Source organism: Diabrotica virgifera, chromosome 6 (genome assembly GCF_917563875.1).
Source record: "Diabrotica virgifera virgifera chromosome 6, PGI_DIABVI_V3a".
Lineage (NCBI taxonomy): Eukaryota > Metazoa > Arthropoda > Insecta > Coleoptera > Chrysomelidae > Diabrotica > Diabrotica virgifera.
Window position 1 is genome coordinate 40,714,739 of NC_065448.1, and position 27,523 is coordinate 40,742,261.

At 34.5% G+C, this 27,523-nt stretch overlaps 1 protein-coding gene across 1 annotated transcript in view; it reads right to left on the reverse strand.

Moving 5' to 3' along the window:
• Window positions 1–27,523, reverse strand: part of LOC114333551 (aminopeptidase N) — a 136,445-nt gene that overhangs the window by 70,353 nt on the left and 38,569 nt on the right. The gene's annotated exons all lie outside the window — the stretch shown is intronic.

Here is a 27,523-nt window from a genome sequence, read left to right on the forward strand (position 1 = left end):
GTACATGTTTGAAATATTTGTCAAATGAGGGTTTTTTGGTGCTTAATATGTGATAAAAATTTCAAAGCGATTCATTCAATTGTTTAAATTTTATTCGAATTGTTTATCTCAGAGAGCATTTTTTTGCAATAACATAACTCAGAAAAAAATGACGTTAGAACCATTCCACAGGTATCAAATGGAAGAGCATGAGCTATATTTTCAACTTGGTTTAAAAAAGCGAATAAAACATGCATTTATTAGTAATAAATAATTATGTAAAAGTATCGTAAATCGTTCCTTATAAATTTTTGGAAAACTTTTTCCAAAAAAATTAACTTTTTTACCCTGTTTTAAGTGCACAACTACCAAGTAATGCTATTTATATCATAATTGATAAAAAATTGTAATAAATATATATAATTTCTTATATAAGAAAATAAAAAGTTTATAAGAAAAGATTTACGATACTTTTGCATAATTATTTATTACTAATACTTTTTCCACTTTTTTAAACCAAGTTGAAAATATAGCTCATGCTCTTTCATTTGACCTCTGTGGAATGGTTCTAACTTCATCTTTTTCTGACTTATGTTATTGCAAAGAAAATGCTCTCTGGGATAAACAATTTGAATAAAATTTAAACAATTGAATGAATGGCTTTGAAATTTTTATCACATATTAAGCACCAAAGAACCCTTATATGACAAAAATTTCAAAGTTTTACACTAATTTTTACAATAGATATTGCGAAATTAAGTTTTTTTGCAATTCCGACTTCTTTTCGCAATTATATTAACAATAAATGAGTATATCAAACTTTGTAATACGTCATTTTAAAGCTTTTTCCATAATCTCATAGATATTTGTACTAAAAAAACCATAAGTTTCACTGTTTTCCATTGATTTGAAAAAAAAGGGAAAAATGCCATTTTTTGACACTTAATTATTTATAAATAAAAATGGCCGCCAGATCCTACGCAGGAAATAGTTACAATTTGCTCTTATAGGTATTGCCTGTCAAAAAAACGCTTCAGTACCCTGGCTGCTCGAGAGTCATGGGAAAAACCTTATTACCCTGGCCTATCATTCCCATTCCCAAATCCCAAATGAAAGAATACCTCTTTGTGTCAAATCGATAAAACATTACGATCGGTCCGAAAACATCTGACAGCCAAGTCAGTGGCGTCGCTTCACGTAATGATCGCCTAATTTCGTTTTAACATAATGTCCTTGTGGCAGTTGAAATATTAAAATATACAAAAACTTTATTGTAAAAAAACTTTTAGTTTTAATTATTTAACAATGTGGTAAAATGCAAAATTTAATATTTTTAATATAAAAATTTAGAATTTGACATTTATGTGGTTCAAAATAATTTTTTTTTATTAATATATAATATCAAAAATTTTGTTTTTATACACTTCAACTTTTTTTCAATTGCATTTTACCATTTTAGTAATTTCGAAAAATCGGCCCACCCTACTATTTATTGCTATGACCATCACTTTTGATTTCTGCTTGTTCATGTTCATACCCAATTTGTTTAAAGCGTTGTTCCACATTGTTACACTTCTTTGGATCTCTTCTTCTCTCGATGCTAGCATTGCTATTTCATTGACAAACACGTAATCTAAGTTCTCAGTTTCTTCTCAGTTCTTTATATATGTATAATGGCCTAGTTTTTGTTTTTGTTTTTTTTATAAACTCTCCTTAAACGTTATCAATAATAAAGGACTTACACTTTCCCCTTTTTTACACCCTTTGTCATTCTGAACTCTTCTAATGTATTTTTTTATTTATTTATTAAGCGATTTAGAAATACATAATGGTCGCCAAACTGAAAAATTGAAAAGTACCAGAACCTAGAACAGAATAATATTAATAATGAGCTGCTCAAAAATAGGGTCTTCTTCTTCTACGGCACTACAGCCCAAATTGAGCCTTGGCCTCCTTTATTTTTTGCCTCCACCCTTGCCTGTCTGTGGCTGCTCTTCTCCATACACGGACTCCTAAAAGGGCTTGTGCGTCGCTGTTTACTGTGTCTTCCCAGCGCTTTCGTGGCTTCCCAACCGGTCTCTTTCCTTGCATTCTAGCATTCAGTGCTCGTTTTGGTAGCCTATCCTCTCCCATTCTTATCACATGTCCGGCCCATTGCAATCTTTGTAATCTAATGAAGTCTGACAGGGGCGTTTCCTTATAAAGTTGATAAAGCTCGTTGTTGTATCGACTTCTGAAGATTCCGTTTTCCCTCACAGGTCCTAGTATTCTCCTAAGTACTTTCCTTTCGAATGTGTCGAGTTTGTTTTTGGATGTTTCTTTCAGCACCCAGACTTCACTGCCATAGCATGTTATTGGTCGAATTAAGGTTTTATAGATTCTCATCTTTGTATTTTGGTGGACACTTTTTGACCGAAATATATGGGAGAGGGCAAAATAAGCTCTGTTTGCCTGCGTTATTCTCTTCCTTATTTCTCCATCTTCTGATCCGTCGGCATATATTTCTACTCCCAGGTATGTAAACTTTTCAACCGTTTCAATGTCATCTTCATGTATAATGTTTTCTGGGACTATATTTCTTCTCGTCTGAGTCATTATTTTTGTTTTTTTGTGTTAATTTCCAGACCTAGCATTTTTGTTTGTGTTTTTAACTCTGCATATGTTTCCTGTGCTCCTGTTGATGTTCTACTCATAATATTAATATCATCAGCATAAGCGGCCAGTTGAACCGTTCGGTTGGTCAGTAGATTTCCTCGTCCAGTTTGCATTTGCCTAACCGCATACTCCAGTGCCAGGTTAAACAATGTTGGGGCCAGCCCATCTCCCTGTTTTAGTCCCTGCGAAATGTTAAAAAAGTCTGTCCGGTGGTTTTGTATTCGTACACATGCCTGAGTTTCATCCATTGTGGCTTTAATGAGTCTTATTAACTTGTGTGGTATTGCCAATTCAGCCAATATATAGTATAGTTTGTTTCTTTTGACTGAGTCGTATGCCTGTTTGAAGTCTACAAACACGTTGTGAACATCAATATCGTGTTCCCATGCTTTGCTCAAGATCTGTTTTACTGTGAATATTTGATCCAATGTCGATCTTCCCCGTCGGAAGCCCGTCTGATACTCTCCAATAATATTTTCTGCTAGTGGTTGGAGCCGCTGGTTTATAATATACGTGAGGACTTTATATGCTGTACATAGTAGAGAGATTTCACGGTAGTTTTTGCACTGGAGTTTGTCTCCTTTTTTATAGATCGGGCATACTATACTTTTCTTCCAGTCGTCGGGTATTTTCTCTTCTTGCCATACGTCTCTGATGAGCGCGTGGATGTGACTTGCTAGGTGGTCGCCACCTACCTTATATAGTTCTGCTGGTATTTCATCAACTCCCGGAGCTTTATTGTTTTTCTGGGCCTTAATGGCTTCGAAAACTTCCTCTATGGTTGGAGCTTCTACTCCATTCTCTTCTACGTAGATCATACCCATTTCATCTTCCATGTCTACTTGAGTTCCAAGTAGTGTCTGAAAATAATGCTTCCAGGTTTCTGTGACTTTCTGTTGGTCACTGATTATTGGCCCACTTTCATCTTTACATAGACTTGTTTGAAGTTTATACCCACTTTTTATCTTTTTTAGATATTCGTAAGCCCCTCTAATTTCGTTGTTTTTGAAATGTTCTTCCATTTTTTCTATTTGTCCATTTTCATAGGCTCTTTTTATTTCTACATGTCTTGTCTGCTTTCCGTCTTGAGACTTCAAATAATGTTCGTCTTTCCCGTGTTCTTCTTGTTATGTACATTTTGTGTGCTTCATTTCTTTCCTCGATTGCTTGTCTGCACTCGTCATCAAACCATGCTGCTCTTCTCTCCTTTTTCTTGTTTCCCAGGGTGGACGCTGCTGCTGTCAGTAGTGCTGTTTTGATATTAGTCCATTTGCCCTCTATGGAGTGCAGTTCTAGCGTCCTTAACTCATTTGCGACTTCTTGTTCGAACTTCTCTTTACATTCCTGAATCTTCAGTTTTTCCAGGTCCAGTTTGTTTGTTCTTTGTTGTCTTTCGTTTCTTTTGCTGTTAACTCTGCATCTAAATTTGGTTTGTACTAAAAGATGATCTGATCCACAGCATGCTCCTCGTCGTGTTCTCACATCGGAGATACTACTGGCTGCCCTTTTGTCTATCAGCACATGGTCAATTTGATTGGTTGTGGTTCCATCTGGTGAAATCCATGTCATTTTGTGTATGCCTTTATGTGGGAAGCATGTGGAATTTATAACCATGTTTTTACTGGTGGCAAAATTTATCAAAAACTCCCCATTCTCGCTTGTTTCATTGTGCAGAGAGTATTTTCCTATTGTGCCATAGAACTGCGGTTCCTTGCCTATTTTAGCATTCATATCACCCATTATAATCTTGTTGTCATTTTTTGGCGCATTATCATATACTATCTCCAGCTGTTGGTAAAAGCTTTCCTTTGTATGTTGCTCTTGATCTTCTGTTGGACAGTGAATGTTTATCATTGTTAGGTTGAAGAAGTGGGTGCGAATTCTCAACTTACATATCCTTTCACTGACTGCCTGGAAGTCGATGATTTTTGACTTAAAATCATTATCCACCACAAATGCGACTCCACATTCTTTGCTTCCTTGTTCCTTCCCACTATATAGAATTGTGTGCGTTTTAGTGTCCCTGACACCTTTCCCCAGCCATCTTGTCTCCTGAAGAGCAGTAATCATGATCTTATATCTTTTTAGTTCTTGCAGAAGTGCGGTTTGAGCTCCTGGTCTATTTAGCGTCCTCACATTCCAGTTTCCAAATGCATAGTCCATGTTTCGTAGCTTGAGGGTGTTCGGTACTAAACCCCTGAAACGCCAAAAGATGACATGCTTCAGCAGTTACCCCAGCCACCGGGTGCTTTAGGGTTCGATTCTGATGACATTTTCGTGTTTAGCGATCCCAAAAACCCATGAGTAATCTGTTTATATCAATTTATTGCCGAAAACCCTCGAAACTCTAGATCAGGGGTCACCAATTAAATTCCCCGAGGGTCCGTTTCGAAAACCTATGACACTTTCGGGGTCCGGATTAAATGCTACCTGTGTCTGGTTGTTCTGATTGGGATTCTTGTTAAAAATATCCCCTATTAACACATCAGAAGGGTGCCGGGCGAAATTTTTGGGCAGAAATTGTTTGACAATTTGTTTTAACAAATTCATCACCTTTTTTGTGCCCGAAAATATATTTTCAGCATTTTTGGGTCATCTTAAACTAAAACGATCTGTCATTTCTCTCAAAAAATGCGTATAAGTATTTTTAGTCCTGTCGCCAGGGGGGGTACAACGGCCTCCTGTATTCAGATGGACTTACCCAAGTTTTTTTTATGTATTTTGACCTGTAGAACACGAATTTTTTGGGTAACAGTTGATCCGGATGACGATAAGTTTGTTATAAACCAAGAAGTTGAGGAATCACATAACAGCGATTTCTCGCAAAACAAAACATTTTTTTTGTATTTTTTGGGCCATTCTAACCAAAAAATGTTCCTACAAATTTTTTCGTATAATGCATAGTTTTCGAGATAAACGCGGTTGAACTTTCAAAAAATCGAAAAATTGCAATTTTTGAACCCGAATAACTTTTGATTAAAAAATAAAATGGCAATTCTGCTTACCGCATTTGAAAGTTCAAGTCAAATTATATCGGTTTTAATTATTTGTATTGCTAAAAATTTATTATTTTATTGTTAAAAAAAGCTATAAACACCTAGTGCTTGAGTGATGTTTTCAATGATTTCTCATTTAAAATCGAACGAGTAGGTAGAAGAGGTAAAAGTGCAAGCGGGGCTATTTCTACGTAGCATGCATTAAAACGCATGTATTAGGCACGGGAAACACTATGTGTTTATAGCTTTTTTTAACAATCAAAAAATAAATTATTAGCAATGCAAATAATCAAAACAGATATAATTTGACTCAAACTTTTAAAGGCGGTAAGCATAATTGCTATTTTATTTTTTATTCAAAGGTTATTCGGGTTCAAAAATTGCAATTTTTCGATTTTTTCAAAGTTCAACCGCGTTTATCTCGAAAACTATGCATCCTACGAAAAAACTTGTAGGAACATTTTTTGGTTAGAATGACACAAAAAATACGAAAAAATGTTTTGTTTTGCGAGAAATCGCTGTTATGTGATTCCTCAACTTCTTGGTTTATAACAATCTTATCGACATCCGTATCAACTGTTACCCAAAAAAATCGTGTTCTACAGGTCAAAATACATAAAAAAAACTTGGGTAAGTCCATCTGAATTAAGAAGGCCGTTGTACCCCCCCTGGCGACAGGACTATTTCGCATTTTTAAGATTTTAAATCGCTTATAACTCGAAAACTATCAACTTTTGAGAAAAATGATGATATCTTTTTTGTTTAAATCACCCAAAAGATCTGAAAATGCATTTTTTGGGACAAAAAGGTAATTTTGAATTTGTTTAAAAAAATTGTTTCCTATGTAAAAACATGTACAACCTGTCTGAAGTTTGGAATGAGTTTAGTGCAACTGATTCTCATTAGGAAGTTGAGCCAAATATAAAGGCACATAAGTTGAGCTAAATATAGTACACAGTTTTATGACCAAACATTTTCATAATTGCAAAACACGATATTCTGAATTTATTTGCGGTCCGCACAAAACTAGCCTACGGTCCGGATGCGGACCGCGGTCTTCCAATTGGTGACCCCTTCTCTAGATGACGTGGATTAGCAGTAACCCTGGGCACCAGATGCTTCATGGGTCGGTTCTGACGGTGTATTCATGTTCAGTGATCCCAAAAATCCTCGAGTAACAAAATCTGCTCTTAATATACTGATTTTAACATGTTTGGGTACTTTTGGGTGCATTGTATGCACTAATTATGCATTTCCACCCATTTTTATATTCTAGACTTTTTTCCTGGCGTCAACCCGAACAATGCAAGTTACATAATCTTGCAAGTCGATAGGTGTTATTTTAAAAAAATCGAATTATTGTTTGTCCGTCTATCACTGTTATTTCGCTCATTCATTTTTTGAAATTTCACAAAAAAGCATGAGTAAGTACCCTCGTTCCGGGCACGGGACTATTTATTGCTTTAAATTTAAGTACCTATTAAAACAAATTTAAAAAATTGATCCTTAGCCCAGCCGCACAAAAAAGAAACATGAAACGAAAAACATGAAACATGAAACGAAAAACATTGCTAAACAAATCTCAAAGTCCGCCTACCAATGAAACGAGTGTGATTCATGCTCATGACACATTTTTATTTTCGGAGAGTTTCATAAATGGGCGGACGTTTATTTGTTTAGCACTGTTTTATTTCCATGAAACGTAATTTACGTTTCATGTTTCTTTGGTGTGCGGCTGGGCTTAGAGTGAGCCCTCAATTTTCAAAATCAATTAGCATAAAAAAAGTGGATATTTTCTGTGGAATTAGACATGATAGTCTTTATTGACACAACATGGCTAAATATTGTTGCAAAATTGTAAATAAGAAGATTAATACAATTTTTACCCAATTACCTTGACATTGTATTATAAAAACAGAATCACAAATATAAATAACTCACTTATTTCAATTATGTGTAAGGCAATTTAAATAAATTAGTTGATTTAATATTAACCAGTCATTGAAAGACATTCAGTGATACACAAAAAAAAAAAAACAAAAACAAAATACATAAAATCAAACCACTAAACACGTCAATGAATTTAAAAAAAATTACCTTATAGACCAGGGCATTTAGGAAAAAATAAATTGATTTTTAAATACAGCACCTTCTATCGACTATAAACTTTTTGTATTGTGTTCGAGATTATGTAGAAATGCATTTAAAATTTATTTATAGTGCATAAAATGCACCCAAAATGCATAAACACGTCAAAATCAGCATAATAAGGGCCAGATTTTGTTACTCGTGGGTTTTTGGGGTATAGTTACGGTGACCATATCTTTTTAAAGAAAAAAAAGTACAAAAAACAAAAATGTATTAAAGACGCAAAATGTATCTTGTTATTGGAAAAATATAACTTTTTGGAATTAAAAATAAATAAACTACATAATATGTAGCTAATCATAAAAAATTATATCAATTAAACTGAATATAACACATTACATTAACTTTGAAAAAGTTACAAGCCTGTAATTAAGAGTTTTTAGATGAGAGACATGGAATAGCCTCATCTTCTTCCGGTTTTTTGCATCATTCATATTCTTCTGAACTTAAAATTAATTTAAGAAGGTCCGGCTTCGACTGAAGTAAATGAAACATTTCATACAAGTCTCATCAAAATTTGCGTACACCAGAATCGCTGCCTTGAGAGTGGATATGGACATTTGTGACTTTTCCGATGTCCAATAATAATTATTTATTACAGAAAATAAACACTCGATAGCCGCACTAGTACCCGGAAGACAAAAAATAAATTCGCATAATATTTGTAAGTTGTTCAGTTTGAATTGATCTACACACTTAAAAACTTTAAGCCATCGATCCTGACTATTTTTTTCTTTTGTTCCACTCAGCAATTTTTTCACTTGTAGCCACGTCTTTCAAAATTCCCAGTTCGTCAAAGAGTTGATCTTCGTTTAACATGGTTGCCTTGATACACAATTTAAAAGCTTCGAGAGAATAACAAACATTGTTCCATGTTATTTCACTTCTTATGCGAGCTCCACACTCTCGCCGAAGTCGATCGAGGTTCAACAAGTACGAAAGTGTAGACGGCCACCTTGTGTAACTTTGCCTCACTTCGTTCTACTATTTTCTGTCGGTCTGGTCAAAGGGATCTTTGTCGGTATCGCACCGCTCTTTGTCGGTATCGCACTTCCTCGCGAAGTAGAACGAGTGTGTAGAGAGGGTACTTCGGACTTCGGTCAACTTTGGCGAAGTAACTTCGCCGAGAGTGTGGAGCCCACTTTAGATCTATGCTTTTGAATGGTTTAAATTCATGAAAATTTGTACTCCAGTTTTCTAGGTAGATTACACATTTTGTGTAAAAATGTTTCACTTGTGCAGTGGAGTTTTGTGTACGACCACCGCACCATATGCCTGATGTCTCACACACTTAAAATGTTTTTAAAGATCATTCATAAACGCATTTACCAAACACTTGATATGAATATTGAAGAAACCCACTTTGGATTTACACTACTAATCCAGAGATGCTTGGATGTGAACCAGGATATGTACGTCTGTTTCATAGATTACAGCAAGGCTTTCGATAAAGTCCGCCACAAAGAGCTAATGGACGTCCTCAAAGCAAAACAATTACAATACAATGAGCTTTGAATTATAACAAATCTATATTATAAACAGCAGGGGCACACATACACATTAACGAACACACATCAGAAGAGTTCAAAATTAAAAGAGGAGTGCGACAGGGGTGTGTATTGTCACTACTACTATTAAATGCATACTCTGAAGAAATTATGAAAAAAGTTCTTGAGGGAGAAACAGCAGGAATAAAGGTACCTAAATGGAACGCCAATTAACAACATTAGATATGCAGACTACACTATCATAATAGCGGACAACCTCCAAGACCTCCAAAAGCTAATGAACAAGATAGTTGAGTATGGTGAACAATATGGATTATCAGTAAACATCAAGAAAACTAAATTTATGAGGATATCAAAAACCCGAAATAATGATAAAAGCCTGACTGTAGAACAAGTTGAAAACTACAACTATCTTGGCACAATAATTAATCACACAAACGATTACTCCAAAGAAATTAAAGTTCGAATAGAGAAGGCAAGAACCAACTTCAATAAAATGAGAAAGGTAGTTTGTGCAAGAGAACTGAAGTAATTAAGACTTGAGAGTTAGGCTGGCAATGTGTTATATTTTCTCGACTCTGCTTTACAGGATAGAAGCATAGTCAATTAACGCGTCGACTACTAAAAAGTTGGAAGCATTTGAACTGCGGGTGAAGGTACCTGAAGATAGCATGGACCGAGCCTGCAACAAACAACGAAGTCATGAGAAGAGTCAACAAAAGAATGGAAATATTGAATGGATCAAGACACAAAAGCTGCAATACCTGGAACAGTATACAAAGAAATTTGTTTAAACGTAGTAAAAGATAAAAATATTTATTTTTTAGAAAAAAATAAGTACATTCGCGTGTCCTTAGAAAGGTTTTAAAGTACATTAGGACAATATTTAAAAATAAGTACTGTCCTACTTAAATAAGTACATATGGTCACCGTAGGTATAGTCCAAGTAATGAAGCTTAAAATAGGACAAAACCTCGCAATTTTTACAGAATGGATCGATTTGCTTGAAAATTTGAGAATGAGTAGTGGATAGTCCAAGGATCAAAATCTATATGATGCCAAAAGGCGCTTTTACTATGGGGGTGGTTTCCACGCCATCTCGGGGGTGGAATTTTTTTATTATATGTTGACAGCAAAAGTTGGAAAAAACATTCATTCTAAACAAAAAACGCTCTATACATTTTTTTGATAAAATTAATAATTTTCGATTTATTCGCTATCGAAAGTGTTAGTTTTATATCGAAAAAATCAATGTTTTTAATTAGTTTTCTGCTAATAACTCAAAGTTTTCGTTTTATCAAAACAACTTTGCTTAACAAAAATGTACCTTTTGAAAAAATAAACAAAATAGTTGTTTCTGATTTTCTTTTAGACCAATAGTAATTGAGCTGTACTTTATTATATGGTAGCTCTTCTTCGTCAAGTTCTAAATATTGTAGTTTCAAAGTCAAAAGACGAAAAATATATGCATTTTTCAAAGATAACTTGTTTAAACTAAGTTAAAGTATTTAAAAATGTATATCTCCAGAATTAAAAAAAATCTGTAGCTCAATAATTAAGTAACTTATAATGAAAATAATGTAAGTCTCTATTTTTTTCAGCGAAGAAGTGATCCGACACAACGTCCTAATTACCACCCTAATTTAAATTAGTCATTGACCTTATTTGGACTTCTTTATTTGTATATGATTAATAGGTTCTAGAGGTTTGACCGGCTTAAAATGATTAGTTTTTAAAAAAATTGAGTTAAAAGCGAATAACGAATTTTTGTAGTTTGGTAAAAAATGCCTTTTCTTCAGAATAAAAAGATTAGCATCAGAGATGCAAAAAATGTTTAAAAATGAAATTGTAGCTTATTTAATTCCCTAGAAGGCAATTTGCAAAAAAATTTTCTACGGCAAAAATTGAGTAAGCTATTGACATTTAAAACTTGTAATAACATGCAAAAACCACCTTTACCAACCCTTTCAAAATCACCTCTTTTTGAGATTGAGAACTTTAAAGGGATTTAATATTAACAGCCTTATAGACATTGTAAAAACATACAAAATTATTTTTACCAAACTTTCTAAGACGAAAAATGAAAAAGTTACGGTTAAAGAATCAATATATTTTTTTTGAAAAAAAAGGAAAAATCCAATTGGAAGCATAATAATGTAAGTTAACGGTGTTTTTAGTCAATGAGCCTTATTTATTCTTATTTATTTATGTATTATTAATAGATTCTGGAAGTTTGACTGGATTAGAATGACTAGTTAAAAAAAACGAGTTAAAAACACAAAACGAATTTTTGTAGTCTGGTAAAAAATGCCATTTCCTTCATAATAGAAATATTAGCATCAGAGATACGAAAAAATGTTTAAATATAAAGTTTTAGGTTATTTAATTTCCAAGAACTTGGTGCAAAAAAATCTTTTCTACGGCAAAAATTGAGTGATTCGTAAATGAGTATAATATCGAAAACCTTGATTTTTCGATATAAAACTAACACTTTCGACAGCGAATAAATCGAAAAAATGTATAGAACATTTTTTGCTTAGAATGAACGTTTTTATCAACTTTTGCGGTCAAAATATAAAAAATTTCCACCCCCGAGATGGGGTGACAACCACCCCCATGGTAAAAGCGCCCTTCGGCATCATATAGATTTTGATCCTTAGACTATCCACTACTTACTCTTAAATTTTCAAGCAAATCGATCCATTCTGTAAAAATTGCGAGGTGAAAAGCTTCGGTTCCTGTACTAGTAGCTGAATATGAATACGTCATCAAAACCGACTCGCGGAGCACGTGGTGCCCAGGATCGCTGCTTATACATGTCATCTTATGGAATTTCGAGGCTTTCCAACACTGGACACACTCCGACAGTGCATTCTGTCTATTCGTATTCTGCATGTGTTTGCATCAATTTAGTGTTGAAGACCCCCGAAACTCCAGATTATGACGTATCCCGGCAGTAACCATGGCCACCAGGTGCTCCGGAGTTCGATTCTGACGCGTGTTCATGTTCAGCGATCTTAAAAACATACTCGAACTAAAAAATATACATCTATAAAAACGGCACAATGGTAGTGAAGCTGCACGAGAATACCAATCCCATACGAATTGGCAGAGGAGTACGGCAGGGATACTATATCACCTAAGCTGTTTATCACCGTTTTGGAATACACCATTAAAATGCTTGATTGGAGCTGGAAAGGTTTATATAAATAGACAAAATCTAACAAACTTGCGTTTTGCAGACGGATGTCTACTGGCAGACAATTTAAAGGATATCAAAATAATGTTACAAGACCTTCAAGAAGTGTGCTCTCAGGTTTGGTTAAAAATGAAGATATCTAAGACAAAGTTAATGACAAACCTGGTCCACAATGACAACATTGTCATCAACGACTGCGAAATGGAGTTTGCGGAAAGGTACATATTATTATCTTGGTCATTAAATACGAATCACGAAAGACAATCAAACATGCGAATTGAAACGAAGCATTATCCTCCCCTGGGCCGCATATGGTAAAATCAGAGACGTATTCAAAAGTGATCTTCCTATCTGCTTAAAACGAAAAATCTTTAACCGATGCGTCTTGCCTCTTATGACCTATGGTGCTGAAACTCTTACGTTAACAACTGCATCTGCTAAGAAGCCAAGAATTGCTTGACGTAAGATGGAAAGGTCGATGATTGGTGTGTTATTGCGGGACCATATAACAAACGAAGAACTACGATTGAGAACTACGATTGATAGAAGAACTACGAAGAACATGTGAGGTGGTTTAGCCACCTCACATGTTGCATGTGAGGTGGCTAAACTTAAATGGAAGTAGGCTGGTCATGTGATCCGTCTGACAGATGGAAGATGGACAAAGAGGTTGCTCAAGTGGAGACCAAGAGCCGATAAAAGAAGTAGAGGAAGACCACCCAAACGATGGATGGATAACATAACAAAAATGACCACAACTTGGATTCAAATCGCTCAGGACAGAAGACAGTGGATGGAAATAGGGGAGGCCTATATAAAGCAGTGGATGCAAAGGGCTGATTAATGATGATGATCCCAAAAAACCTTGAGTAATATGTTAGCATCAACTGCAACCATTATTTTTTCATGCAAAATTACCCCTTAAAGTTTGTCGTACTTATTTAGAAATACCGTGTATTGATGAAGAACATGTCTAGTTGTTAAAGTACCTTACTTTTTTATTATCCAACAAAAACGAATAAATCAAAAAACAGAATGTTAAGAAAACATGAGGCTATAGTTGGATTTTAATTTCAGTATTTTATAAATGCTAGAATATTCCACAGGGTGATGCGAACTTTGGGAAAAAAACACAGTTTTATTGGTACTTCCGGTATACAATGAAAATTTACCTCTTTAGCAACAATATTATTACAGTGGTATTGTTAAAGAATTAGGCTATAACATGTTCAAAAAATCACTTAAATCGGCCAACTGGCTTAGGAAATATTAGACAACAAATTATGACCAAATTTTTAAGTGGGCAATTTCATTATATCAAGAATTTTTTTCTCTTGGTGTGGAGTTTCGAATTTCGGCACTAAATTGATGCAAACAGATTACTCGGGAGTTTTTGGGGTTGCTGAACAAGAATATGGCATCGTAACCGACCCTCCGGTGCACATGGTGTCCAAAATCCCTCCAAACTCCAGAAGATAACATGCCTTAGCAGTGACCTTGGGCACCAGGTAGTACAAGGAATAATTCTGATGGCGTATTCGTATTCAGCGACCCCAAAACCCCCGTGTTATCTGTATGCATCAATTTATTGCCGAAATCACTCGAAACTCCAGACCACGACGTGACCCTACACATCAGACGCTCCAGGTGTCTTTTTGATGGCATAGTCGTGTTTAGCGACCCCAAAATTCCCCCGCGTAATCTGATTGCATCAATTGAATGCCGAAAACCTTCGAAACTGTTAAAAATGACGTGACACTGGGCACCAGGTGTTCCGTGGGTCGGTTCTGATTGCGTATTCGTGTTCAACACGTCTAAAAACCTCCAAGTTATCTATTATCAATTTAGATACGATAACCTTCGAACCTCCAGATGACGTGCCTTAACAGTGACCAGGGGCACCAGATGCTCCGAAGGTCGGTTCTGATGGCGTAGTCGTGTTTAGCGACCCCAAAACTCCTGGGTAACAAAATCTGGCCCTTGATATGTTTATTTTGACATGTTTATGCTATTTTAAAGGCATCTTATGCGTTTTAAAATGCAATATACATTTCTATTCATTTTTCTATTGTAGCCTTTTTTCCTGGCATCATCCTGAACACAATCCAAAAGTTGTCAATTCTCTAGGTGCTGTATTGTTTAGAAATCGATTTTTCCGGTGTGTTTAGTGCTAAATGCCCTGGTCTATACCTGGAGTCTGGAGTCACGGTTTTTGGTTTCATTATATAACAAACAAATTAGTCACAGAATTGAATGGATCACGTGAAACTTGTATTATACTGACATATTCAGGACCGGATAAACGTCATTTCGAACCATCCTCATGAGAGTAAACGTGGATAATGTTTAGGAAGGACAGATATTATTAGCTTTTGAATTCACGCATAAATCAAATAAAAAAACATTCTCGTCAAAATTATTTATGCCTCTGCACGTTATTTAATGATGTAATTACTGCAATTTTACCTTTAAAAAACCTCATTATGTAAAATTGATTTACCCACTTTGTTTCAATTGTTTATTGGAGAAAATATAGAACTTTTAAATTAACAATTTTAAGAATTGGATTTAATTTTAAAGTTGTGCCCAGTATTTGCTTTTCGAAGAAGTTATAGGTCTGGATCCCGCGTATGAAAAAAAAGTTGATATTAATACCAAGCTCAAAATTTGTTAATATCTTAAGGGTGTCTAGTCGGACAAACTTTGATATATAGGAACACTGGAACAGGGGAAGTATTAATTGTGGAACAGGTTAAAAATTTGGAACGGTCAGACCACGAAAACGTCACATGTATTTTGTCTGACAGAATTTCCAATTGATTTGTTACCCTTTCATTAAACTCTCATGCAAAAATCAGGCTGCTGTTCCTACAAATTTTTTCGTATAATGCATAGTTTTCGAGATAAACGCGGTTGAACTTTCAAAAAATCGAAAAATTGCAATTTTTGAACCCGAATAACTTTTGATTAAAAAATAAAATGGCAATTCTGCTTACCGCATTTGAAAGTTCAAGTCAAATTATATCGGTTTTAATTATTTGTATTGCTAAAAATTTATTATTTTATTGTTAAAAAAAGCTATAAACACCTAGTGCTTGAGTGATGTTTTCAATGATTTCTCATTTAAAATCGAACGAGTAGGTAGAAGAGGTAAAAGTGCAAGCGGGGCTATTTCTACGTAGCATGCATTAAAACGCATGTATTAGGCACGGGAAACACTATGTGTTTATAGCTTTTTTTAACAATCAAAAAATAAATTATTAGCAATGCAAATAATCAAAACAGATATAATTTGACTCAAACTTTTAAAGGCGGTAAGCATAATTGCTATTTTATTTTTTATTCAAAGGTTATTCGGGTTCAAAAATTGCAATTTTTCGATTTTTTCAAAGTTCAACCGCGTTTATCTCGAAAACTATGCATCCTACGAAAAAACTTGTAGGAACATTTTTTGGTTAGAATGACACAAAAAATACGAAAAAATGTTTTGTTTTGCGAGAAATCGCTGTTATGTGATTCCTCAACTTCTTGGTTTATAACAATCTTATCGACATCCGTATCAACTGTTACCCAAAAAAATCGTGTTCTACAGGTCAAAATACATAAAAAAAACTTGGGTAAGTCCATCTGAATTAAGAAGGCCGTTGTACCCCCCCTGGCGACAGGACTATTTCGCATTTTTAAGATTTTAAATCGCTTATAACTCGAAAACTATCAACTTTTGAGAAAAATGATGATATCTTTTTTGTTTAAATCACCCAAAAGATCTGAAAATGCATTTTTTGGGACAAAAAGGTAATTTTGAATTTGTTTAAAAAAATTGTTTCCTATGTAAAAACATGTACAACCTGTCTGAAGTTTGGAATGAGTTTAGTGCAACTGATTCTCATTAGGAAGTTGAGCCAAATATAAAGGCACATAAGTTGAGCTAAATATAGTACACAGTTTTATGACCAAACATTTTCATAATTGCAAAACACGATATTCTGAATTTATTTGCGGTCCGCACAAAACTAGCCTACGGTCCGGATGCGGACCGCGGTCTTCCAATTGGTGACCCCTTCTCTAGATGACGTGGATTAGCAGTAACCCTGGGCACCAGATGCTTCATGGGTCGGTTCTGACGGTGTATTCATGTTCAGTGATCCCAAAAATCCTCGAGTAACAAAATCTGCTCTTAATATACTGATTTTAACATGTTTGGGTACTTTTGGGTGCATTGTATGCACTAATTATGCATTTCCACCCATTTTTATATTCTAGACTTTTTTCCTGGCGTCAACCCGAACAATGCAAGTTACATAATCTTGCAAGTCGATAGGTGTTATTTTAAAAAAATCGAATTATTGTTTGTCCGTCTATCACTGTTATTTCGCTCATTCATTTTTTGAAATTTCACAAAAAAGCATGAGTAAGTACCCTCGTTCCGGGCACGGGACTATTTATTGCTTTAAATTTAAGTACCTATTAAAACAAATTTAAAAAATTGATCCTTAGCCCAGCCGCACAAAAAAGAAACATGAAACGAAAAACATGAAACATGAAACGAAAAACATTGCTAAACAAATCTCAAAGTCCGCCTACCAATGAAACGAGTGTGATTCATGCTCATGACACATTTTTATTTTCGGAGAGTTTCATAAATGGGCGGACGTTTATTTGTTTAGCACTGTTTTATTTCCATGAAACGTAATTTACGTTTCATGTTTCTTTGGTGTGCGGCTGGGCTTAGAGTGAGCCCTCAATTTTCAAAATCAATTAGCATAAAAAAAGTGGATATTTTCTGTGGAATTAGACATGATAGTCTTTATTGACAAAACATGGCTAAATATTGTTGCAAAATTGTAAATAAGAAGATTAATACAATTTTTACCCAATTACCTTGACATTGTATTATAAAAACAGAATCACAAATATAAATAACTCACTTATTTCAATTATGTGTAAGGCAATTTAAATAAATTAGTTGATTTAATATTAACCAGTCATTGAAAGACATTCAGTGATACACAAAAAAAAAAAACAAAAACAAAATACATAAAATCAAACCACTAAACACGTCAATGAATTTAAAAAAAATTACCTTATAGACCAGGGCATTTAGGAAAAAATAAATTGATTTTTAAATACAGCACCTTCTATCGACTATAAACTTTTTGTATTGTGTTCGAGATTATGTAGAAATGCATTTAAAATTTATTTATAGTGCATAAAATGCACCCAAAATGCATAAACACGTCAAAATCAGCATAATAAGGGCCAGATTTTGTTACTCGTGGGTTTTTGGGGTATAGTTACGGTGACCATATCTTTTTAAAGAAAAAAAAGTACAAAAAACAAAAATGTATTAAAGACGCAAAATGTATCTTGTTATTGGAAAAATATAACTTTTTGGAATTAAAAATAAATAAACTACATAATATGTAGCTAATCATAAAAAATTATATCAATTAAACTGAATATAACACATTACATTAACTTTGAAAAAGTTACAAGCCTGTAATTAAGAGTTTTTAGATGAGAGACATGGAATAGCCTCATCTTCTTCCGGTTTTTTGCATCATTCATATTCTTCTGAACTTAAAATTAATTTAAGAAGGTCCGGCTTCGACTGAAGTAAATGAAACATTTCATACAAGTCTCATCAAAATTTGCGTACACCAGAATCGCTGCCTTGAGAGTGGATATGGACATTTGTGACTTTTCCGATGTCCAATAATAATTATTTATTACAGAAAATAAACACTCGATAGCCGCACTAGTACCCGGAAGACAAAAAATAAATTCGCATAATATTTGTAAGTTGTTCAGTTTGAATTGATCTACACACTTAAAAACTTTAAGCCATCGATCCTGACTATTTTTTTCTTTTGTTCCACTCAGCAATTTTTTCACTTGTAGCCACGTCTTTCAAAATTCCCAGTTCGTCAAAGAGTTGATCTTCGTTTAACATGGTTGCCTTGATACACAATTTAAAAGCTTCGAGAGAATAACAAACATTGTTCCATGTTATTTCACTTCTTATGCGAGCTCCACACTCTCGCCGAAGTCGATCGAGGTTCAACAAGTACGAAAGTGTAGACGGCCACCTTGTGTAACTTTGCCTCACTTCGTTCTACTATTTTCTGTCGGTCTGGTCAAAGGGATCTTTGTCGGTATCGCACCGCTCTTTGTCGGTATCGCACTTCCTCGCGAAGTAGAACGAGTGTGTAGAGAGGGTACTTCGGACTTCGGTCAACTTTGGCGAAGTAACTTCGCCGAGAGTGTGGAGCCCACTTTAGATCTATGCTTTTGAATGGTTTAAATTCATGAAAATTTGTACTCCAGTTTTCTAGGTAGATTACACATTTTGTGTAAAAATGTTTCACTTGTGCAGTGGAGTTTTGTGTACGACCACCGCACCATATGCCTGATGTCTCACACACTTAAAATGTTTTTAAAGATCATTCATAAACGCATTTACCAAACACTTGATATGAATATTGAAGAAACCCACTTTGGATTTACACTACTAATCCAGAGATGCTTGGATGTGAACCAGGATATGTACGTCTGTTTCATAGATTACAGCAAGGCTTTCGATAAAGTCCGCCACAAAGAGCTAATGGACGTCCTCAAAGCAAAACAATTACAATACAATGAGCTTTGAATTATAACAAATCTATATTATAAACAGCAGGGGCACACATACACATTAACGAACACACATCAGAAGAGTTCAAAATTAAAAGAGGAGTGCGACAGGGGTGTGTATTGTCACTACTACTATTAAATGCATACTCTGAAGAAATTATGAAAAAAGTTCTTGAGGGAGAAACAGCAGGAATAAAGGTACCTAAATGGAACGCCAATTAACAACATTAGATATGCAGACTACACTATCATAATAGCGGACAACCTCCAAGACCTCCAAAAGCTAATGAACAAGATAGTTGAGTATGGTGAACAATATGGATTATCAGTAAACATCAAGAAAACTAAATTTATGAGGATATCAAAAACCCGAAATAATGATAAAAGCCTGACTGTAGAACAAGTTGAAAACTACAACTATCTTGGCACAATAATTAATCACACAAACGATTACTCCAAAGAAATTAAAGTTCGAATAGAGAAGGCAAGAACCAACTTCAATAAAATGAGAAAGGTAGTTTGTGCAAGAGAACTGAAGTAATTAAGACTTGAGAGTTAGGCTGGCAATGTGTTATATTTTCTCGACTCTGCTTTACAGGATAGAAGCATAGTCAATTAACGCGTCGACTACTAAAAAGTTGGAAGCATTTGAACTGCGGGTGAAGGTACCTGAAGATAGCATGGACCGAGCCTGCAACAAACAACGAAGTCATGAGAAGAGTCAACAAAAGAATGGAAATATTGAATGGATCAAGACACAAAAGCTGCAATACCTGGAACAGTATACAAAGAAATTTGTTTAAACGTAGTAAAAGATAAAAATATTTATTTTTTAGAAAAAAATAAGTACATTCGCGTGTCCTTAGAAAGGTTTTAAAGTACATTAGGACAATATTTAAAAATAAGTACTGTCCTACTTAAATAAGTACATATGGTCACCGTAGGTATAGTCCAAGTAATGAAGCTTAAAATAGGACAAAACCTCGCAATTTTTACAGAATGGATCGATTTGCTTGAAAATTTGAGAATGAGTAGTGGATAGTCCAAGGATCAAAATCTATATGATGCCAAAAGGCGCTTTTACTATGGGGGTGGTTTCCACGCCATCTCGGGGGTGGAATTTTTTTATTATATGTTGACAGCAAAAGTTGGAAAAAACATTCATTCTAAACAAAAAACGCTCTATACATTTTTTTGATAAAATTAATAATTTTCGATTTATTCGCTATCGAAAGTGTTAGTTTTATATCGAAAAAATCAATGTTTTTAATTAGTTTTCTGCTAATAACTCAAAGTTTTCGTTTTATCAAAACAACTTTGCTTAACAAAAATGTACCTTTTGAAAAAATAAACAAAATAGTTGTTTCTGATTTTCTTTTAGACCAATAGTAATTGAGCTGTACTTTATTATATGGTAGCTCTTCTTCGTCAAGTTCTAAATATTGTAGTTTCAAAGTCAAAAGACGAAAAATATATGCATTTTTCAAAGATAACTTGTTTAAACTAAGTTAAAGTATTTAAAAATGTATATCTCCAGAATTAAAAAAAATCTGTAGCTCAATAATTAAGTAACTTATAATGAAAATAATGTAAGTCTCTATTTTTTTCAGCGAAGAAGTGATCCGACACAACGTCCTAATTACCACCCTAATTTAAATTAGTCATTGACCTTATTTGGACTTCTTTATTTGTATATGATTAATAGGTTCTAGAGGTTTGACCGGCTTAAAATGATTAGTTTTTAAAAAAATTGAGTTAAAAGCGAATAACGAATTTTTGTAGTTTGGTAAAAAATGCCTTTTCTTCAGAATAAAAAGATTAGCATCAGAGATGCAAAAAATGTTTAAAAATGAAATTGTAGCTTATTTAATTCCCTAGAAGGCAATTTGCAAAAAAATTTTCTACGGCAAAAATTGAGTAAGCTATTGACATTTAAAACTTGTAATAACATGCAAAAACCACCTTTACCAACCCTTTCAAAATCACCTCTTTTTGAGATTGAGAACTTTAAAGGGATTTAATATTAACAGCCTTATAGACATTGTAAAAACATACAAAATTATTTTTACCAAACTTTCTAAGACGAAAAATGAAAAAGTTACGGTTAAAGAATCAATATATTTTTTTTGAAAAAAAAGGAAAAATCCAATTGGAAGCATAATAATGTAAGTTAACGGTGTTTTTAGTCAATGAGCCTTATTTATTCTTATTTATTTATGTATTATTAATAGATTCTGGAAGTTTGACTGGATTAGAATGACTAGTTAAAAAAAACGAGTTAAAAACACAAAACGAATTTTTGTAGTCTGGTAAAAAATGCCATTTCCTTCATAATAGAAATATTAGCATCAGAGATACGAAAAAATGTTTAAATATAAAGTTTTAGGTTATTTAATTTCCAAGAACTTGGTGCAAAAAAATCTTTTCTACGGCAAAAATTGAGTGATTCGTAAATGAGTATAATATCGAAAACCTTGATTTTTCGATATAAAACTAACACTTTCGACAGCGAATAAATCGAAAAAATGTATAGAACATTTTTTGCTTAGAATGAACGTTTTTATCAACTTTTGCGGTCAAAATATAAAAAATTTCCACCCCCGAGATGGGGTGACAACCACCCCCATGGTAAAAGCGCCCTTCGGCATCATATAGATTTTGATCCTTAGACTATCCACTACTTACTCTTAAATTTTCAAGCAAATCGATCCATTCTGTAAAAATTGCGAGGTGAAAAGCTTCGGTTCCTGTACTAGTAGCTGAATATGAATACGTCATCAAAACCGACTCGCGGAGCACGTGGTGCCCAGGATCGCTGCTTATACATGTCATCTTATGGAATTTCGAGGCTTTCCAACACTGGACACACTCCGACAGTGCATTCTGTCTATTCGTATTCTGCATGTGTTTGCATCAATTTAGTGTTGAAGACCCCCGAAACTCCAGATTATGACGTATCCCGGCAGTAACCATGGCCACCAGGTGCTCCGGAGTTCGATTCTGACGCGTGTTCATGTTCAGCGATCTTAAAAACATACTCGAACTAAAAAATATACATCTATAAAAACGGCACAATGGTAGTGAAGCTGCACGATAATACCAATCCCATACGAATTGGCAGAGGAGTACGGCAGGGATACTATATCACCTAAGCTGTTTATCACCGTTTTGGAATACACCATTAAAATGCTTGATTGGAGCTGGAAAGGTTTATATAAATAGACAAAATCTAACAAACTTGCGTTTTGCAGACGGATGTCTACTGGCAGACAATTTAAAGGATATCAAAATAATGTTACAAGACCTTCAAGAAGTGTGCTCTCAGGTTTGGTTAAAAATGAAGATATCTAAGACAAAGTTAATGACAAACCTGGTCCACAATGACAACATTGTCATCAACGACTGCGAAATGGAGTTTGCGGAAAGGTACATATTATTATCTTGGTCATTAAATACGAATCACGAAAGACAATCAAACATGCGAATTGAAACGAAGCATTATCCTCCCCTGGGCCGCATATGGTAAAATCAGAGACGTATTCAAAAGTGATCTTCCTATCTGCTTAAAACGAAAAATCTTTAACCGATGCGTCTTGCCTCTTATGACCTATGGTGCTGAAACTCTTACGTTAACAACTGCATCTGCTAAGAAGCCAAGAATTGCTTGACGTAAGATGGAAAGGTCGATGATTGGTGTGTTATTGCGGGACCATATAACAAACGAAGAACTACGATTGAGAACTACGATTGATAGAAGAACTACGAAGAACATGTGAGGTGGTTTAGCCACCTCACATGTTGCATGTGAGGTGGCTAAACTTAAATGGAAGTAGGCTGGTCATGTGATCCGTCTGACAGATGGAAGATGGACAAAGAGGTTGCTCAAGTGGAGACCAAGAGCCGATAAAAGAAGTAGAGGAAGACCACCCAAACGATGGATGGATAACATAACAAAAATGACCACAACTTGGATTCAAATCGCTCAGGACAGAAGACAGTGGATGGAAATAGGGGAGGCCTATATAAAGCAGTGGATGCAAAGGGCTGATTAATGATGATGATCCCAAAAAACCTTGAGTAATATGTTAGCATCAACTGCAACCATTATTTTTTCATGCAAAATTACCCCTTAAAGTTTGTCGTACTTATTTAGAAATACCGTGTATTGATGAAGAACATGTCTAGTTGTTAAAGTACCTTACTTTTTTATTATCCAACAAAAACGAATAAATCAAAAAACAGAATGTTAAGAAAACATGAGGCTATAGTTGGATTTTAATTTCAGTATTTTATAAATGCTAGAATATTCCACAGGGTGATGCGAACTTTGGGAAAAAAACACAGTTTTATTGGTACTTCCGGTATACAATGAAAATTTACCTCTTTAGCAACAATATTATTACAGTGGTATTGTTAAAGAATTAGGCTATAACATGTTCAAAAAATCACTTAAATCGGCCAACTGGCTTAGGAAATATTAGACAACAAATTATGACCAAATTTTTAAGTGGGCAATTTCATTATATCAAGAATTTTTTTCTCTTGGTGTGGAGTTTCGAATTTCGGCACTAAATTGATGCAAACAGATTACTCGGGAGTTTTTGGGGTTGCTGAACAAGAATATGGCATCGTAACCGACCCTCCGGTGCACATGGTGTCCAAAATCCCTCCAAACTCCAGAAGATAACATGCCTTAGCAGTGACCTTGGGCACCAGGTAGTACAAGGAATAATTCTGATGGCGTATTCGTATTCAGCGACCCCAAAACCCCCGTGTTATCTGTATGCATCAATTTATTGCCGAAATCACTCGAAACTCCAGACCACGACGTGACCCTACACATCAGACGCTCCAGGTGTCTTTTTGATGGCATAGTCGTGTTTAGCGACCCCAAAATTCCCCCGCGTAATCTGATTGCATCAATTGAATGCCGAAAACCTTCGAAACTGTTAAAAATGACGTGACACTGGGCACCAGGTGTTCCGTGGGTCGGTTCTGATTGCGTATTCGTGTTCAACACGTCTAAAAACCTCCAAGTTATCTATTATCAATTTAGATACGATAACCTTCGAACCTCCAGATGACGTGCCTTAACAGTGACCAGGGGCACCAGATGCTCCGAAGGTCGGTTCTGATGGCGTAGTCGTGTTTAGCGACCCCAAAACTCCTGGGTAACAAAATCTGGCCCTTGATATGTTTATTTTGACATGTTTATGCTATTTTAAAGGCATCTTATGCGTTTTAAAATGCAATATACATTTCTATTCATTTTTCTATTGTAGCCTTTTTTCCTGGCATCATCCTGAACACAATCCAAAAGTTGTCAATTCTCTAGGTGCTGTATTGTTTAGAAATCGATTTTTCCGGTGTGTTTAGTGCTAAATGCCCTGGTCTATACCTGGAGTCTGGAGTCACGGTTTTTGGTTTCATTATATAACAAACAAATTAGTCACAGAATTGAATGGATCACGTGAAACTTGTATTATACTGACATATTCAGGACCGGATAAACGTCATTTCGAACCATCCTCATGAGAGTAAACGTGGATAATGTTTAGGAAGGACAGATATTATTAGCTTTTGAATTCACGCATAAATCAAATAAAAAAACATTCTCGTCAAAATTATTTATGCCTCTGCACGTTATTTAATGATGTAATTACTGCAATTTTACCTTTAAAAAACCTCATTATGTAAAATTGATTTACCCACTTTGTTTCAATTGTTTATTGGAGAAAATATAGAACTTTTAAATTAACAATTTTAAGAATTGGATTTAATTTTAAAGTTGTGCCCAGTATTTGCTTTTCGAAGAAGTTATAGGTCTGGATCCCGCGTATGAAAAAAAAGTTGATATTAATACCAAGCTCAAAATTTGTTAATATCTTAAGGGTGTCTAGTCGGACAAACTTTGATATATAGGAACACTGGAACAGGGGAAGTATTAATTGTGGAACAGGTTAAAAATTTGGAACGGTCAGACCACGAAAACGTCACATGTATTTTGTCTGACAGAATTTCCAATTGATTTGTTACCCTTTCATTAAACTCTCATGCAAAAATCAGGCTGCTGTTATATTTATACATAACTTGAAAAATTCAGCAACTAAACGCTATACTATCTGTATGCGCATGCGCGCAGTATTATGAAATTTTACTCTCAATCGCGCCTAAACAAGTATCACTTCAAAAAAGTGGCATACTATCTATTACCTATATTATCATTATTATCAAGATATTCTTGGACAATTTCTCTAATAATAATTATATTAACAATAATTCTACAAGTGACTTAAGAGTCTGCGGAGGGGGTACGTGAACGAGGGGGTACGTCTGTAAACCTCCTTTGTAGCATGACCCAAGCATGTCCAATGGGATTGAGGTCTAGAGAGTACTGTAAAAAAATACTGGCCCAATGGTTGCATGAAAATGAACAATAATATGCTTAATAACGTCCCGTCTGTAGGACATCTCACCACTGATAGTGTCCTGGCAAAGGTAGAGATCTCTTCTTCCACCGAAACAGATACCAGCTCAAACCATACGACTACCATCTCCAAATGGATGAACTATCTGACACGGTCTTAAATTTCTTGGTATCTTTAGTCTTGTCCATATACGTACTCGACGGTTAACCGAAAATCGACAAAATCTGGACTTGTCTGTGAACACTGAACGCCATTTATTTCTCCAATTGAAATGTGCTCTAACCTGATCTAATCTTTGACGATCGTAACTCGTAACGCCAATGGACACGTCTCAAAGGGCACCCAGATATTCAACCAAATGTTTTTAAACGTCTTCGAATATATCTAGTAGAAACCAGGGTGTTATAATTCCATATTAAAGGCGCTGTGGCATTGTTCGTGCAATAAAAAGATTTCATTTGCACAGTTAGTGTAACATACCGGCCATCTAGAGCCGTGGTAATTCTAGAACATCCTGGTCTTTGTATCAGCAAGATATTTAGTTCTTACCAAGCCAGCTCTGCTTAAGCTTTGTATATAGAATGTCTATTATTATTTTTAATATATGCAAAATGATTGTTTTAAGTTATGAATAGTGAGACCAGCTTTAAAGGTTTAATTACTTTTTTTAATAGCGACGTTATGACGTGAAAATGTATATAATAATTAACTTGTTAAATTATGTGTTTCGATCTTATATGAAGTATTTATTTTTAGTATAACTTTAATCCACATACTGAAGTAATTATTAAGGTCATTTTTGATGTCTCGAATTTCCTAAACCTCTTGTCCGATTTAAGTGAGTTTTTAACATGTTATAGTCTTATTCTTTAACAATATCGTTGTAATAATATTGTTGCTAAACAGGTAAATATTCATTGTTTACCGGGTGTACGAATCAAACTGTCTTTTTTGTTCTCAAAGTTAGCATCACCCTGTGGAATATTCTAGCATTTGTAAAATACTGGAATTAAAACCCAACTATAGCCACAGGTTTTCTTAACATTCTGTTTTTTGATTCATTCGCTGAACAGAATGTTAAGAAAACCTGTTATATTAGTGCAGTCACTGAAGGTGGATATGAGCTATTACCTCCGATTTCGTTGAACCTCCATCGATTTGCTGGAAAATTGGTAAGTGGTTAGAGGATATCTCAAGAAACAAAGGTGACATAATGCCAACTTGCGCTTTTACTTTGGGGGTGGGTGCCACCCCTTCTCGGGGGTGAAAATTATTTTATTATAAAGAATCCCATAATTCGATAGAGGGACAAATTCTAAGCAAAATTTGTTATATAAAGTTATTAAAATAAATCAAAACTTTTTGAGTTATTAAATATCGAATTTTTTAATTTTTCGTGAGAAAAATGCATGTTTTTAACCGATTTTTCATAAATAACTCAAAAACTATAAGTTTTTGTAAAAAGGTTATTATTACCAAAATTAAAGCTAATAAAAAGTGAAATAAACCTTCTTACTAAAAAAACCTTTTAATGTTAACTGAAAGTGGGTTATAGGTAATTGAATGTATATTTTTTTCGGCGAGTTCCCAAGTCAAGCTTTCAAGTATTCAAGCTTAAATAACGGGAAAAACTTAGAAAACAAAGTACTTAGAAATATTTATCAAATAAATCCTCGAACAAGTTGATAGCATTAACATTTATGCTCCAAAAATGTTTCAAAATGTATCTTTTAAATTTTTTTCCAAAAAATGTTATTGTTATTTTTTAAAAACCTCCGTTAATTTTTAGGATATCAGATTCACCTAAAAACCATTTGAAATTTAATTCCAAGGGCAATTAAACGACGTTGAACTTAATCTTTTAAACCCCTTATTTTTTAAAAATAGAAGGTTAAACGGCCCCGGTTACATGGTTCTCGCAGCAAAATTTAAGCTTGAACGTTTCTATCTCGGTTATTTTTTACCCTACAGAAATAA